Source organism: Salvelinus alpinus, chromosome 36, assembly GCF_045679555.1.
Source record: "Salvelinus alpinus chromosome 36, SLU_Salpinus.1, whole genome shotgun sequence".
Lineage (NCBI taxonomy): Eukaryota > Metazoa > Chordata > Actinopteri > Salmoniformes > Salmonidae > Salvelinus > Salvelinus alpinus.
Genome location: NC_092121.1, coordinates 2,919,504 through 2,935,301, shown reverse-complemented (window position 1 = coordinate 2,935,301; position 15,798 = coordinate 2,919,504). Strand labels below are relative to the sequence as shown.

At 41.6% G+C, this 15,798-nt stretch overlaps 1 protein-coding gene and 1 long non-coding RNA gene across 2 annotated transcripts in view; one reads left to right on the top strand and one right to left on the bottom strand.

Annotated features, from left to right (window-relative positions):
* The window catches only part of LOC139565005 (sodium channel protein type 4 subunit alpha B-like), a 50,207-nt gene extending 47,586 nt beyond the window's left edge, over window positions 1-2,621 (bottom strand). The window contains exon 1 of the mRNA XM_071384993.1: window positions 2,478-2,621. The gene's annotated coding sequence lies outside the window, so the exon portion shown is untranslated. The remainder of the gene's footprint in view (window positions 1-2,477) is intronic.
* Window positions 2,528-5,564, top strand: LOC139565006 (uncharacterized). The gene is made up of 2 exons (XR_011672853.1): window positions 2,528-2,652; window positions 4,482-5,564. It is a non-coding gene; the product is annotated as an uncharacterized lncRNA (long non-coding RNA).
* The last annotated feature ends 10,234 nt before the right edge of the window (window positions 5,565-15,798 follow it).

Genomic DNA, 15,798 nt, shown 5'->3' with positions numbered 1-15,798 from the left:
TGCTGTCAAAATCACTCAAACCCCCACACATATCTTCTGCCTGTAACAGAAGTACTGCACAGCACTAACACACAAACACAGTCTAATATGTGCCTCCCTCTGACACCGATGCGATGCACCAGCACGGCAGCACGGTGGGACGCAACACAAAACCAAACCACAGAATGCCCGGCAGACAAAGCCAGCTGAGAGGCATTTCCCCTGATGCAAATAGCACCACTGAGATGGACAGAGATTCGATACAGGGTTGTCAGGATATAATGGTATCATCATCAAAGGGAATTCCCCTCCAACCACACACACACACACACAGTGAGATCCTCCAGCGAGATGAGATACAGTGTCCTGTGCATTTAGTACGCTCCTCTCCCTTCTAATCTGAGAACACACACACACACACACAGACAGACAGACGGACGGACGGACGGACGGACGGACAGACAGAGGCGGACATGTCTCCTTCTCCTCCGGTCTGAGATAATAAAATAAAAAATCTGATGGAGCGCCTACGCAAATAAAGCCCAGCTAGCTGCCTACTGCAATAGGATGAGGTGTTAAAGACTTCAAACGACGGACACTGTGTTCTAATGTTCAGCTTCCGCTTCCATCTTTCACATTGCAGAAAGAAACGCGCATGTGACAAATTGGGATTATGCTGTGACCTTTGACTCCTGACCTGTGAATTTGATAAGACCTTGATTGTTTTGATAGAGGCTCCCGGCCTGGTTGTGTCACTGAATTCAAGTAAAGGAGTTTGAAAAGGAAGTAGACATTTTAAATACATTTTCATGATCTATACCAGGGGTATTAAACTTTTACCCTATGAGGCCCGGAGCCTGCTAGTTTTCTATTCAACCTGATAATTCATTCCACCCATCTGGCGTCCCGAGTCTAAATCTGTCCCTGATTAGAGGGGAACAATGAAAAAAATGCGGTGGAACTGCCATCGAGGTCCAGAGTTGAGTTTGAGGGATCTATACTATACTGGAAGTACCGTATCACAAAGTGGCATTGCACTCGTCCATCATCTATGACGTACTCTGTAAAACCTAATAAAGGATACACGCTCACCATATGCAAGTTAAGATGCACTCTAAATTGAGCACGGCTGGCCAGACAACGTTTCCACCATTGCCTGCTCTACATCACGTTAAAGGGAACGTTCTGGTGTATTCACTGACTCCAATCTTGATGCTTTTCACACACATACCGGTAGTAAACTCCTAATTCATTTTCTGTAAGGGACATACACAGTTGTCTCCTGTGTCACAGCAGTGGCTATTGCATAAACAACGTGCTATGTCCATGGCATGTTAACCTGCTGAGCATGCCATTTCTCCAAATCGCATCTCACAGCAGCCAATACAGTACTTGTGTTATGGTATCGATACTTTGATCCAAGTTAACACGTCCCCATGAGTGTGTGTGCTGTTGTATGTTTACATCCAAAAGGAGATTTGTCTTACTGGTAACGAGAGAAACTGCAACAGAATTTCAAATGACGGATTACTTACGGAACTGGCAGAGAAAGTTGGTTCGTTCATGCAATTACCAGCAATTATAGGCTACTGCTGGAAATTCTTGGCTAAATCCAAACCTCTGAACTTCGTGCCATTTGGCTTATAGAGGACCTTATTTTGTATTATCGATAACACAGTCAACTATAACGCATGTTGAAAGAAAAAAACATGATCACGGATATATCACACTCTTAATATTTGTTGATATCCACACAAGTGGGGTCAGACCAAAAATGTCCATATATTCGGTGTACAAAACTGTGTTGAGAGGACCTACTGATGACAGGTGAAATACTATGAAATACATCACAATACTAACATCACAGAGCAAATTTATACTCAGCAAAGTCCAATATGGTTTCACCCCATGCTTATAAACTGGGGTTCAGTATATCCCATAATTAACCAGCAACTGAAGCAACATGGTTAGGCTATGAAGCACTGGGAAGGTAATGACCCATGGATGACTCCTAACGTCTTTAGGAACTTAATAATATACATTTTCAATATAAATGACCAATGTGTCAGTCATTTAAATCATGATATCATAGAACTGGATCACAAGACCAGTAAACTAATCGACTGTAGCCTACTTGGGTGAGACAGGTGTACGCTTGGCTATGTAGGAAACCGGCAATAGCCAAGGCGCTACACTTGTTTCTATAGATAGGCTATAAAAATAACTTCGAGATGTCAGTGATTAAATTATTTACTTGGCAGGAATAAATTCAATCTTGTAAAGCCACCGGCCATGTTGTCATGATCGCACCACACTGTAAACATAACACGAAGATTATGTGAAGTTCAAAACCCCAACTGACAGACTGACTTCAAAAAGTTCAACGGCACTTTTCCTCCCACGCAAACGAACCGCTCAGTGCCCCCTCAGCAAAAGACCACCGCGGCGCTAAAAGATGACAGACAACTCGGTGTTTCTGTTTACCCAACCTGGTTTACCTTGTCCTGTAACAAAAAAGAAAGGTATTTCCACAAAAGCCAAGTCACCCGGTGGTAAAGTCTTCTTTCAAGCCTTCGCTGATAACCTTTCCTCCTTCTCAGAGACCGTCCAAGCTGCAGGACAGCTGTTGCTGACGCATGGTGTGTCTTGAATGAAACCCGAGAGTTCTCTCAGGTAGGATCATCACTTAGTCCAAGCTTTTCACACTTTGACAGCGGCTCGTTTCTCGTGATTTAGTAAAGATAGGCTAATGCACTACGAAACGTTTTTTTTTTAACGCACTACGAAACGTTTATTTTATCATTTTAAATCTATGACAATTGAGGACATGACAGCAACATTTACTACAGGAATAATAACACAGTAATGCAGTCGTGACTTGAGGAGTATTTTAGCGCGCTGTTCCAAAACTTTGTGGGATGCAAGAGAACATTCAAGACTATCCATTTCTATGGCTATCCTATCATTTATACTTAAAAAAAACAATACAGGCGAGGAATATGCTGCTGCCTACCACTCTGACTGGCCTGTTCTGCTTTTTGTCTCGAGTGGCCTAGATAGATTGTCTATGCCAGTTTTCAAGTGGTAGTCTTTCTAAAGCTCTTTTTTAAAGTTTTTAAAATGGTGTTATACAATTTAAGGGACATTTGAGTGCCTGGCACTTGAGTTAATGTAATGTTATAACCTACACATGCATGCATATAGGCTACCTGCACTCTAACCTATATAAAATAACCCATGCAGTCAATCACTGTATCCTACATTACACAAATATTATAGATATTTCGTAAAATGTTATTCATTTTAAGAAGGCATTATATAACTCTGAAAATGGTGTAGGCCTAAAACTCTTCAAACGAGGGACCACTTGTAAAGGCATCTCCCCGTAGTTGCTATCTGAAAGAACGACTGTCTTGTTGTGAAGTGTGTCTGCCTGGCTGGGTGCACAGTGGGAGACATAGCCAGGCGTAAATGAATAAACATTTACACTCTGAACTTGCTTCAGATGGCTGTCATTAAATCTGAAGGATAGTTTTAGTTCCCAGGATTTGTATAGCACACATTTTGAATAATCATCTTCAATTGCAGTTAATTATATCAATTATGGCATGTCACACAGTGCATAAACACATGTTTGATTGTATGAATTTACATAAAGTTGCTCAATAAATGTACTCAGAATGTCATCAAAATCTTGATGAATTAAATCGTTTTTTAATTATTTTTTTTGTCTATTGCACAAGCGTGTTTTTCAATACAGCTAGCATGGTAAATGAGTAGTTTGAAGATGCCGTCTTTTTCTGTGCAAACAGATAGTATTTCATCTCACGACAAGACAAAGTCACATTGTAACATAGCAATTATCACCAAGCGATCCAAAAATGATGACATAATTATCTTAAACCAGAAATCTAAACACAATATTTATTTGGATCGAGTTGATTTACAAGGAGTCTATTTGTGGATATGTTCTTTGGCTTGCATAAATCCTTCTGGTTTGTCAATAACCAACAACTATTCCCTTGGTCAGTACAACTCCAGTAATATGATCTACCAACATTCGGGTGAGAACATACCCAGTTTCTCACCCAAGAGCAAGACAGAACAAAACTCCATCAAAGGACCTTATGAAAGAAAGCAGTCCAGATATATAAACGTCAATGACACATTTTTATTCCATTTAGTAATGGTTCACGACGGTCCATATTTACCCTTAATCTGTACTGTGTCAGCACTGTGCCAGCATTCATCCCATTATCATTCTCATTGTGGATAAAAACAGGAATGAGATAATCAGTATGAGAGAATAGGATTATATTGTAAATGGACTGGATGAATTCCTTCACATGGATAACATGTATAACCCATGTATCATGCATGGAACCAGAAACAGGATGCCTCGTCTTGTTTTCTCTTCCAACTGAAAAGTCTTTGAAGGTCAAATGTGTTCTGCATCTCACTATCTTTTAGTGTAATTCTCTCTCTCTCCCTCTCTCCCTCAGAATCTTTGAGAGTGCCAGAATCTCCCCCCGGCTCCTGCCACAGATAAAGCAGCTGAGCACAAATGTAACCCTGACCACCATCTCTCAACATCTGATAATGTTGCCATATCGTAACATAATGAGCACACATATTCTCAGAAGGCCTGGAGCGTTCCTGCATTGACACTTGCTCCTGAAAAGACAGACTCTCTCTGTGTGTGTGTGTGTGTGTGTGTGTGTGTGTGTGTGTGTGTGTGTGTGTGTGTGTGTGTGTGTGTGTGTGTGTGTGTGCGTGTGCGTGTGTGTGTGTGTGTCTGCTGACTCTCTGCCTCTCTCTGGTTGCACAAAGCTGCTGCAGGCATCATGTTCCGAAGAGTAACCGTCTGGCGTCGTGTTGGATACAGACCCAGGCAGACATGTCCACAGGAATTGTGAAGCTGTCACACTACTAGATGTGGGGGTGCTGATTGCAGAGATTTATAGAAAACAATTTTAAATATATTATGCCTATTGCTTGAAGTTAGGAACATGACTAACAAGTCAATCTGGTTATGCTACATGTGTGTTAATCTCATTCAAAGTTGCATCACTGCAATAGGGAAACTTGTTAGAGTAGCTTACAGCATAGACAGAGCATACTCAAAATAGCACAGCTCACTGGTGACATTGTAAAGTGCCCTCAGAAAATATTCTAATCAAAGCAGAGATAAGCTTTTTCTCCCTATAAATTATGAAGTCTCGAACTTTCAGTTGCATCAGATCCAATAGCTTAATCATACAGTTATTTATGATTTTTTCTGACTCACTATTACAGGTAATAGATTTAAACCTTCACATTTAAACCTGATTTCCTACCTCCTGTTCATAGCATGTATTTCTTTCTTGTTTAGAAAGTAATTTAAGTCATATAAAAGTCATTGTATACATCCCTTTCCTGCAGTCGATCGCCCTCTAGTGGCCTCATGGGTGGAATGTTATTCATATTTTTCATAATTAATCGACTATGTCGAACTGTTTTGTTAAATTTCAGTCTTCTGGGATGTATATAAAGTGTAATATTGGGATGCAAACTCAAAATTGAATACATTTCAACTCTATATCTGACATGGTACAGGTGTCTTCTTGTTTTAAACCCATAACCATGTGTGTGAGGTGTATACTTTTGTTTCAAAGTAGATTTGTTTAAGACTGCCAAGAAACACTCTGTATGACCCTGATTTAGCCCACTGCAGTAAAAGGTTTAACCAACTTTAATCCATTAACTCTGATGGAACAAACAAGTCCCCCGGATAAATGCTGGCCCATGGTGGGTTGAAGCATGGGGCTGGGCCCGGTGGGAGGGTTATGGAAATTTACGGTGAATCACATTGCTTGGTGTCTCCTGGGATGGCCCGACACGTCCGCCACGTTACTGGCCTGTTACCTGGAGCTGATCCCAGAACCATCTGGAGGGCCAGATCTGACACAGAGCCCACATGCCAGGACCCCAGGAGCCAAACAGAGGCTGAGTCTCAAATAGCACACTATTCCCTACATAGTGAACTAAAAGTAGTGCACTATGTAGGGAATAGGGTGCTATTTGGGTCACACAGAGAGAGCGGCAACTGGTGCACCCCGACCCTGCAAGCCGGATAAACAGATGGCTGGATCTCTCACACCTTCCATCCCAGCGGGTCAAGCAGACACGCACACAACCTTTAAAGAGAGCAGAGAGCTGAGATAGGCTCTGTCCCAAACATCATGCATGGAGAGGAAACCATTTAAGAGTATTGGCAGGATGGTAGTCATAGTTTGTAATGATCATGTGAGATATTTAGGAGCCACGAATGGAACAAATTCCATATTGAGTGTAGTATCCCTTACGGAAAAACCAAATGAATTTCACGTGATCACGAGACAACATGTAAAAGCACGTGAAAGTGCAAATTCGATTTTCACGTGAACGTTTTTCACATAGGAAAATGCAATTCCACACGAGAGTTAGGTTTTCACGTGAAAGTTCAATATTCAAATTCAATATTCACGTGAAAATTGTTCACGTGACACTGCAAATTCCATGTGAGTCTGCAATTCATGTGAGGTGAAAACATGTTATTCTTCTCACATGAAAATTGTGGTGTTAACATGTGAACTTTCGATTGAATACATGTGAACACGGTTTAACATGTGTAAGGATATAATGGCGCCAGAGGGGATGGCTGCTGATTTATGGGCTCTTAAACAACCGTGCTATTTTGTTTGTTTTTTCACATTGTTTGTAACTTATTTTGTAGATAATGTTGCTGCTACCGTCTCTTATGACTGAAAAGAGCTTCTGGACATCAGAACAGCGATTACTTACCTAGCAGGATAGAACAGAAGCCTTTGGTAACAAGAGGTGGCGGTCTGTGTATATTTGTAAACAACAGCTGGTGCACGATATATCTAAGGAAGTCTCAAGATTTTGCTCGCCTGAGATAGAGTATCTCATGATAAGCTGTAGACCACACTAATCTACCAAGAGAGTTTCCATCTACAGTTGAAGTCGGAAGTTTACATACACTTAGGTTGGAGTCATTAAAACTCATTTTTCAACCACTCCACAAATGTCTTGTTAACAAACTATAGATTTGGCAAGTCGGTTAGAACATCTACTTTGTGTATAACACAAGTCATTTTTCCAACAATTGTTTGCAGACAGAAATCAGCCAAGACCTCAGAAAAATAATTGTAAGCCTCCACAAGTCTGGTTCATCCTTGGGAGCAATTACAAAACACCTGAAGGTACCACGTTCATCTGTACAAACAATAGTACGCAAGTTTAAACACCATGGGAGCACGCATGGGACCACGCATGGGACCACCACAATCCTATAGAACATTTGTGGGCAGAACTGAAGAAGTGTGTGTGAGCAAGGAGGCCTACAAACCTGACTCAGTTACACCAGCTCAGTCAGGAGGAATGGGCCAAAATTCACCCAACTTATTGTGGGAAGTTTGTGGAAGGCTACCCGAAACATTTGACCCAAGGTAAACAATTTAAAGGCAATGCTACCAAATACCAATTGTGTGTATGTAAACTTCTGACCCACTGGGAATGTGATGAAAGAAATAAAAGCTGAAATAAATAATTCTCTCTACTTTTCACATTCTTAAATAAAGTGGTGATCCTAACTGACGTAAAACAGGGATTTTTTATGAGGATTAAATGTCAGGAATTGTGAAAACTGAGTTTAAATGTATTTGGCTAAGGTGTATGTAAACTTTCGACTTCAACTGTGTATTCTCCATAGCTGTCTATTTACCACCACAAACCGATGCTGACACTAAGACCGCACTCAATGAGCTGTATACGGCCATATGCAAACAGGAAAACGCTCATCCAGAGGCGGCACTCCTAGTGACCGGGGACTTTAATGCAGGGAAACTTAAATCCGTTTGACCTAATTTCTACCAGCATGTTAAATGTGCGACATTAGGGAAAAAAGCTCTCCCTCGCCCTCCATTTGGCAAATCTTACCATAATTCTATCCTCCTGATTCTTGCTGACAAGCAAAAACTAAAGCAGGAAGCACCAGTGACTCGATCGATAAAAAAGTGGTCAGATGAAGCAGATGCTAAGCTACAGGACTGCTAGCACAGACTGGAATATGTTCCGGGATTCTTCTGATGGCATTGAGGAGTACACCACATCAGTCACTGGCTTCATCAATAAGTGCATCGATGACTTCGTCCCCACAGTGACTGTACGTACATACCCCAACCAGAAGCCATGGATTACAGGCAACATTCTCACTGAGTTAAAGGGTATAGCTGCCACTTTCAAGGAGCGGGACTCTAACCCGGAAGCTGATAAGAAATTATTTTATGCCCTCTGACGAACCATCAAACAGGCAAAGCGTTTGATGGTTTTCGTTTTCATAAAGCCTTGTGGCCTTATGAATGTTGACCTGTTTAAAGGTCTTACTCACATTGGCTACGGAGAGAGTGATCACACAGTCGTCCGGAACAGCTGACGCTCTCATGCATGTTTCAGTGTTACTTGCCTTGACACGAGCTTAGAAGTAATTTAGCTCGTCTGGTAGGCTCGTGTCACTGGGCAGCTCACGGCTGTGCTTCCCTTTGTAGTCTGTAATAGTTTGCAAGCCCTGCCACAGCCGACGAGCGTCGGAGCCGGTGTAGTACGATTTGATCTTAGTCCTGTCTAAGATCAAATCGTACTACACCGGCTCCGATGCTCGCCGGCTCCGACACCGGCTCCGACGCAGCCGTATTTTGCACTAACTGAAGTTTATTTAGTGCTTTATCCGGGTAGCCGGAAAGTAGAGCATTGCAGTAGTCTAACCTAGAAGTAACAAAAGCATGGATTAATTTTTCTGCATCATTTTTGGACAGAAAATTTCTGATTTTTGCAATGTTACGTAGATGGAAAAAAGCTGTCCTTGAAACAGTCTTGATATGTTCGTCAAAAGAGAGATCAGGGTTCAGAGTAACGCCGAGGTCCTTCACAGTTTTATTTGAGACGACTTTACAACCATCAAGATTAATTGTCAGATTTAACAGAATATCTCTTTGTTTCTTGGGACCTAGAACAAGCATCTCTGTTTTGTCCGAGTTTAAAAGTAGAACGTTTTCAGCCATCCACTTCCTTATGTCTGAAACACAGGCTTCTAGCGGGGGCAATTTTGGGGCTTCACCATGTTTCATTGAAATGTACAGCTGTGTGTCATCCGCATAGCAGTGAAAGTTAACATTATGTTTTTGAATGACATCCCCAAGAGGTAAAATATATAGTGAAAACAATAGTGGTCCTAAAACGGAACCTTGAGGAACAACGAAATGTACAGTTGATTTGTCAGAGGACAAACCATTCACAGAGACAAACTGATATCTTTCCGACAGATAAGTACTAAACCAGGCCAGAACTTGTCCGTGTAGACCAATTTGGGTTTCCAGTCTCTCCAAAAGAATGTGGTGATCGATGGTATCAAAGGCAGCACTAAGGTCTAGTAGCACGAGGACAGATGCAGAGCCTCGGTCTGACACCATTAAAAGGTAATTTACCACCTTCACAAGTGCAGTCTCAGTGCTATGATGGGGTCTAAAACCAGACTGAATCATTTCGTATACATTGTTTGTCTTCAGGAAGGCAGTGAGTTGCTGCGCAACAGCTTTTTCAATTTTTTTTGAGAGGAATGGAAGATTCGATATAGGCCGATAGTTTTTTATATTTTCTGGGTCAAGGTTTGGCTTTTTCAAGAGAGGCTTTATTACTGTCACTTTTAGTGAGTTTGGTACACATCCGGTGGATAGAGAGCCGTTTATTATGTTCAACATAGGAGGGCCAAGCACATGAAGCAGCTCTTTCAGTAGTTTAGTTGGAATAGGATCCAGTATGCAGCTTGAAGGTTTAGAGGCCATGATTATTTTCATCATTGTGTCAAGAGATATAGTACTAAAACACTTAAGTGTCTCTCTTGATCCTAGGTCCTGGCAGAGTTGTGCAGACTCAGGACAGCTAAGCTTTGGAGGAATACGCAGATATAAAGAGGAGTCCGTAATTTGCTTTCTAATGATCATTAAGTTTGCCAATGACACAATAGTGGTAGGCCTGATCACCGACAACGACGAGACAGCCTATAGGGAGGTCAGACACCTGGCCGTGTGGTGCTAGGACAACAACCTCTCCCTAAATGTGTTCAAGACAAAGGAGATGATTGTGGACTACATGAAAAGGAGGACTGAGCACGCCCTCATTCTCATAGACAGGGCTGTAGTGGAGCAGGTTGAGAGATTCAAGTTCCTTGGTGTTCACATCACCAACAAACTAACATGGTTCAAGCACACCAAGACAGTCGTGAAGAGGGCACAACAAAACCTACTCCCCCTCAGGAGACTGAAATGATTTGACATGGGTCCTCAGATCCTCAAAATGTTCTACAGCTGCACCATCGAGAGCATCCTGACTGGTTGCATCACTGCCTGGTATGGCAACTGCTCGGCCTTCTGACCGCAAGGTACTACAAAGGGTAGTGCGTACGGCTCAGTACATCACTGGGGCCAAATTTCCTGCCATCCAGGACCTCTATACCAGGCGGTGTCAGAGGGAGGCCCTAAAAATAACCTAAATTACCTCGACTAACCGGTGCCATTGTCTCTGTACCAATACCCCCTGTATATAGCCTCGTTATTGTTATTTTACTGCTGCTCTTTAATTATTTGTTACTTTTATTTATTTGTTTGTTGTATTTTTCTTAAAACTGCATTGTTGGTTAAGGGCTTGTAAGTAAGCATTTCACTGTAACCTGTTGTATTCGGAGCAAGTGACAAATACAATTTGATTTGTGAATCTGCAAATTTCACATTTTTTTTAATAAGGGAAGTCATGTAATGGTATGGCCGTTTAAGGTAAGCGGTACGCTGTTCAGCTAAAATGGGGTTTGAAAAAAGTGTGGAAATCTTTAATCAATATGATCCCTCAGTACTGACAATATGGCTGTATTTGACAAAGATACGATTTACTTTGAAGTCCAAAGTGTAGGAATACAGGTGAAACCAGTCATTGACACAGAAATGGTGGCATAGCAGGACGATCAGAATGCCCTGAACTAAGAGGTTATGAGTTCAAATCCCATACGAGAACATATTGAATAATTACTGTATAAATAAATGTGCATAATGTCAAATATGTAAGTGGACAACACCGGGGCTATTTTGTGACGTTACGGGGACATCCTAACGACTTCTTGATTGCAGGGCACCATGTGACAATTTGTATCCACATGTGAAATGTTACGTGATCACGTGAAGTGTTCCAAAACCAAATTTCACGTGACAGGTTGTGATCGCGTGAAAATCCAAATGGTTTTGGAACACTTCACATGTGATGATATTTCACGTGTACAAAGCATATGGACATTTCACACGTGAAATCATGTGATTTTCCACATGTGAAATCATGTATTTTTTCTGTAAGAGAGGGAATAGTTCCATAGGTCACAGGCCTTGCAAAATGAGACATTATTGTATTTCAACAAATACAACTGGTTTCAGTGATGCCCTGATAACAACACAATAAAAATAGATTCAGTGATATTCAGGTTTCTGCATGAATATTTGTTTCACCGTTTAATTTTGTATTATTAAAATAATTAAGTCACTTCAAGGGATCTAGTTAGTAAGCAGTCTAACATAAGACCAAGGTTACTCCAGATAGCTTTGCTATGTAACTGGGTAACACTGTTCCTCACAGATGCAGTGCTCTCCAAGGTGCTGGAAAATGCTTCTTCCAGGCATAACTTTCCTTGAACCTTTACTCCAATTAACATCTCATACAAAATGAATGACAGAATGTTGAGTTTCTTATAGATCCTCACACAGCAGCCTCCAACCTAGAGGGCAGAAACAAAACATTAATCACTGTGAAATATTGGTCTACAGCACCCTCTTGTGATGAAAGATATTCAGTCCAAAAACGAAAGCAGTAGAACTGCAGAACTGCAGCACCAACATAAAGTGCCTTAATAGGGTGTTGGGCCACCACGAGCCTCCAGAACAGCTTCAATGTGCCTTGGCATATATTCTACTTAGTGTCTGTAACTTTTGGAGGGATGCGACACCATTCTTCTATGAGAAATTCCATAAGTGTTCAAATGGATTGAAATCTGGTGACAGACAGACAGACAGACACACACACACATTTTTATACATGGCCCTAAGCATGATGGGATGTTAATTGTTTGTTTAATTAACTCATGAACCACACCTGTGTGGAAGCACCTGCTTTCAATATATACTTTGTATCCCTCATTTACTCAAGTGTTTCCTTTCATTTGCCAGAACCTGTACGTTGTAATACAGTGAGCTCCAAAACTATTGGGAAAGTCTTGTTCTGTTAGTTTTGACTCTGTACTCTAGCGCTTTGGATGAAATGATCATAACTATGGAGGTTAAAGTGCAGACTATCAGCTTTCATTTGAGGGTATTTTCATCTATATCGGGTGAACCGTTTGGAAATTACAGCACTTTTTGTACATAGTCCCCCCATTTTAGGGGACCAAAAGTATTGGACAAATGCACTTATACGTGTATTAAAGTAGTCGAAAGTTTAGTATTTGGTCCCATATTCCTAGCACGCAATGATTACATCAAGCTTGTGAATCTACAAACCTGTTGGATGCATTTGCTGTTTGTTTTGGTTGTGTTTCGGGTTATTTTGTGCCCAATAGAAATGAATGTTAAATAACTTAATGTCATTTTGGAGTCAGTTTTATTGTAAATAAGAATAAAATATGTTTCTAAACACTTCTACGTGAATGTGGATGCTACCATGATTAAGGGTTATGGTTAAGGTTAGGGTAAGGGTAGGTTTTAACATTAGGGTTTAGGGTAGGGACGTCCCAAGGACCCGTATTTCACTGACCCTAACACATGGGCTGACAGGAGTTTATAGTTACTATGAACATTCTACCAGTAGCATACTTTCTAATTTCTAAGCACTTGTGTCACGTTCCTGACCTGTTTTCTGTTAGTTTTATGTGTTAGTTGGTCAGGACGTGAGTTTGGGTGGGCATTTCTATGTTTTCTGTTTCTATGTTGGTTTTGGGTTGCCTGGTATGGCTCTCAATTAGAGGCAGGTGTTTGACGTTTCCTCTGATTGAGAGTCATATTAAGGTAGGCTGTTCACAATGTTTGTTTGTGGGTGGTTGTCTCCTGTGTCTGTGTATATGTTTGCACCATACGGGACTGTTTGCGGTTTGTTCGTTTTATGTAGTCTGTTCCTGTTCATTGCGTTCTTCACGTTATATGTAAGTTCGTCGTTCAGGTCTGTCTGCATCGTTTATTTGTTTTGTTTGTTTATGCAAGTTTAGTTTGTTTTTTCGTCGTGTTCAATAAATCATGTCATTTCACTACGCTGCGCCTTGGTTCGATCACTACTCCTCCTCTTCGGATGAAGAGGAGGAGGAACGCCGTTACAACTTGGTGGACTTCAGTGACTCAATTTAGAATCAGCTGTGTACAGCAAGACCACATAACCTTTCTCAATCCTCTAACATGAGCATAGCATAGAGAAAACAGTGGGTATAAAAGTCAACTGGCCCCTCTCACCGCAAGGTTAGAGGTCAGATATCAGAGTGATGCTGTCCCCCTGTCCATCAAAGCTGCCACAATAACACTATTGAGTAATGTCATTCTAGATAACAGACTAGTTATAATCTACAAACCTGATTGCTTGGACAGTGAATGGGGATTCCAAGACCTTCACGTTCTCTCCAAAGGGGGAACTCAAAGACTGTTGGATTTTCACCCAGATGGCAAGAACGAAGCGGGAGCTTCGCCCTGACAGCGTCTCCAGGCGGTTGGGTGAGAGCGCACACACTGACCAGAGCACCCACTAATAGGAGCGGAAATTCGTATTGTCTTTGTATTGTATTGTTTTAATAAAATAATAATGTTTATAATAAAAACAACGCAGCCCTGAAAATTGCATGGGTTTAGAGGTGAGAGTCTATGGAGCGTTCGGAAATTCACTCTGGCTATCTACTCCGATTTCAGGGCACTCTCTTCTGAGTGTGCCAGAGCGCAGAATAACTGATGAATTTACGAACGCTCAACACCGGTTTATGGCCGGTGTCAGTAAATGTCGGCAAAAAAAACGTAATTACATTGTTGCCAGCAGCACAGTTACAGTCACCAACGCTCTGGATAACATGATAACAAAGTTTGTTTTGATATTTCAACCTGCGTGTCCTGATGGTGTCTGGTTTGGGTGGACAAAATCAACATGCGCGCGCAAGCGATCTGGTCAGCATGTGTGACGATCAACTGTCGTAACAGGCTGCCTCTTACTGCCAAGTCCCGACCGCTAACGTTATAGCTAACTTACAACGGTCGTGAGAAGCCACTGGTTGGGGTATAGAGAGAGGAGCTAATAGTTCGAATGGTAGGAGAAAGCTACATTTCTATCAAAATGTTAAAAAAATATACAGTTGAAGTCGGACGTGTACATACACTTAGGTTGGAGTCATTAAAACTCGTTTTTCAACCACTCCACAAATGTCTTGTCAACAAACTATAGTTTTGGCAATTCGGTTAGGACATCTACTTTGTGCATGACACAAGTCATTTTTCAAACAGTTGTTTACAGACAGATTATTTCACTTACAATTCACTGTATTACAATCGCAGTGGGTCAGAAGTTTACATACACTAAGTTGACTGCCTTTAAACAGCTTGGAAAATTACAGAAAATTGTGTCATGGCTTTAGAAGCTTCTGATAGGCTAATTGACATAATTTGAGTCAATTGGAGGTGTACCTGTGGATGTATTTCAAGGCCTACCTTCAAACTCAGTGCCTCTTTGCTTGACATCATTGGAAAATCAAAAGAAATCAGCCAAGACCTCAGAAAAAACATTGTAGACCTCCACAAGTCTGGTTCATCCTCGGGAGCAATTTCCAACGTCTGAAGGTACCACGTTCATCTGTACAAACAATAGTACGCAAGTATAAACACCATGGGACCACGCAGCCGTCGTACCGCTCAGGAAGGAGACGCGTTCTGTCTCCTAGAGATGAACATACTTTGGTGCGAAAGGTGCAAATAAATCCCAGAACAACAGCAAAGGACCTTGTGAAGATGCTGGAGGAAACAGGTACAAAAGTATCTATATCGACAGTAAAACGAGTCCTATATCGACATAACCTGAAAGGCCGCTCAGCAAGGAAGAAGCCACTGCTCCAAAACTGCCATAAAAAAGCCAGACTACAGTCTGCAACTGCACATGGGGACAAAGATCATACTTTTTGGAGAAATGTCCTCTGGTCTGATGAAACAAAAATAGACCTGTTTGGCCATAATGGCCATTGTTATGTTTTGAGGAAAAAGGGGGACGCTTGCAATCCGAAGAACACCATCCCAACCGTGAAGCACGGGGGTGGCAGCATCATGTTGTGGGGGTGCTTTGCTGCAGGAGGGACTAGTGCACTTCACAAAATAGATGGCATCATGAGACAGGAAAATTATGTGGATATATTGAAGCAACATCTCAAGACATCAGTGAGGAAGTTAAAGCTTGGTCACAAATGGGTCTTCCAAATGGACAATGACCCCAAGCATAGTTGTGGCAAAATGGCTTAAGGACAACAAAGTCAAGGTATTGGATTGGCCCTGACCTCAATCCTATGGAAAATTTGTGGGCAGAACTGAAAAAGCATGTGCGAGTGTCACGACTTCCGCCGAAGTCGGCTCCTGTCCTTGTTCGGGTGGCGTTCGGCGGTCGACGTCACCGGCTTTCTAGCCATCGCCACTCCATTTTTCATGTATCCATTTGTTTTGTCTTGTTCCCTGCACACCTGGT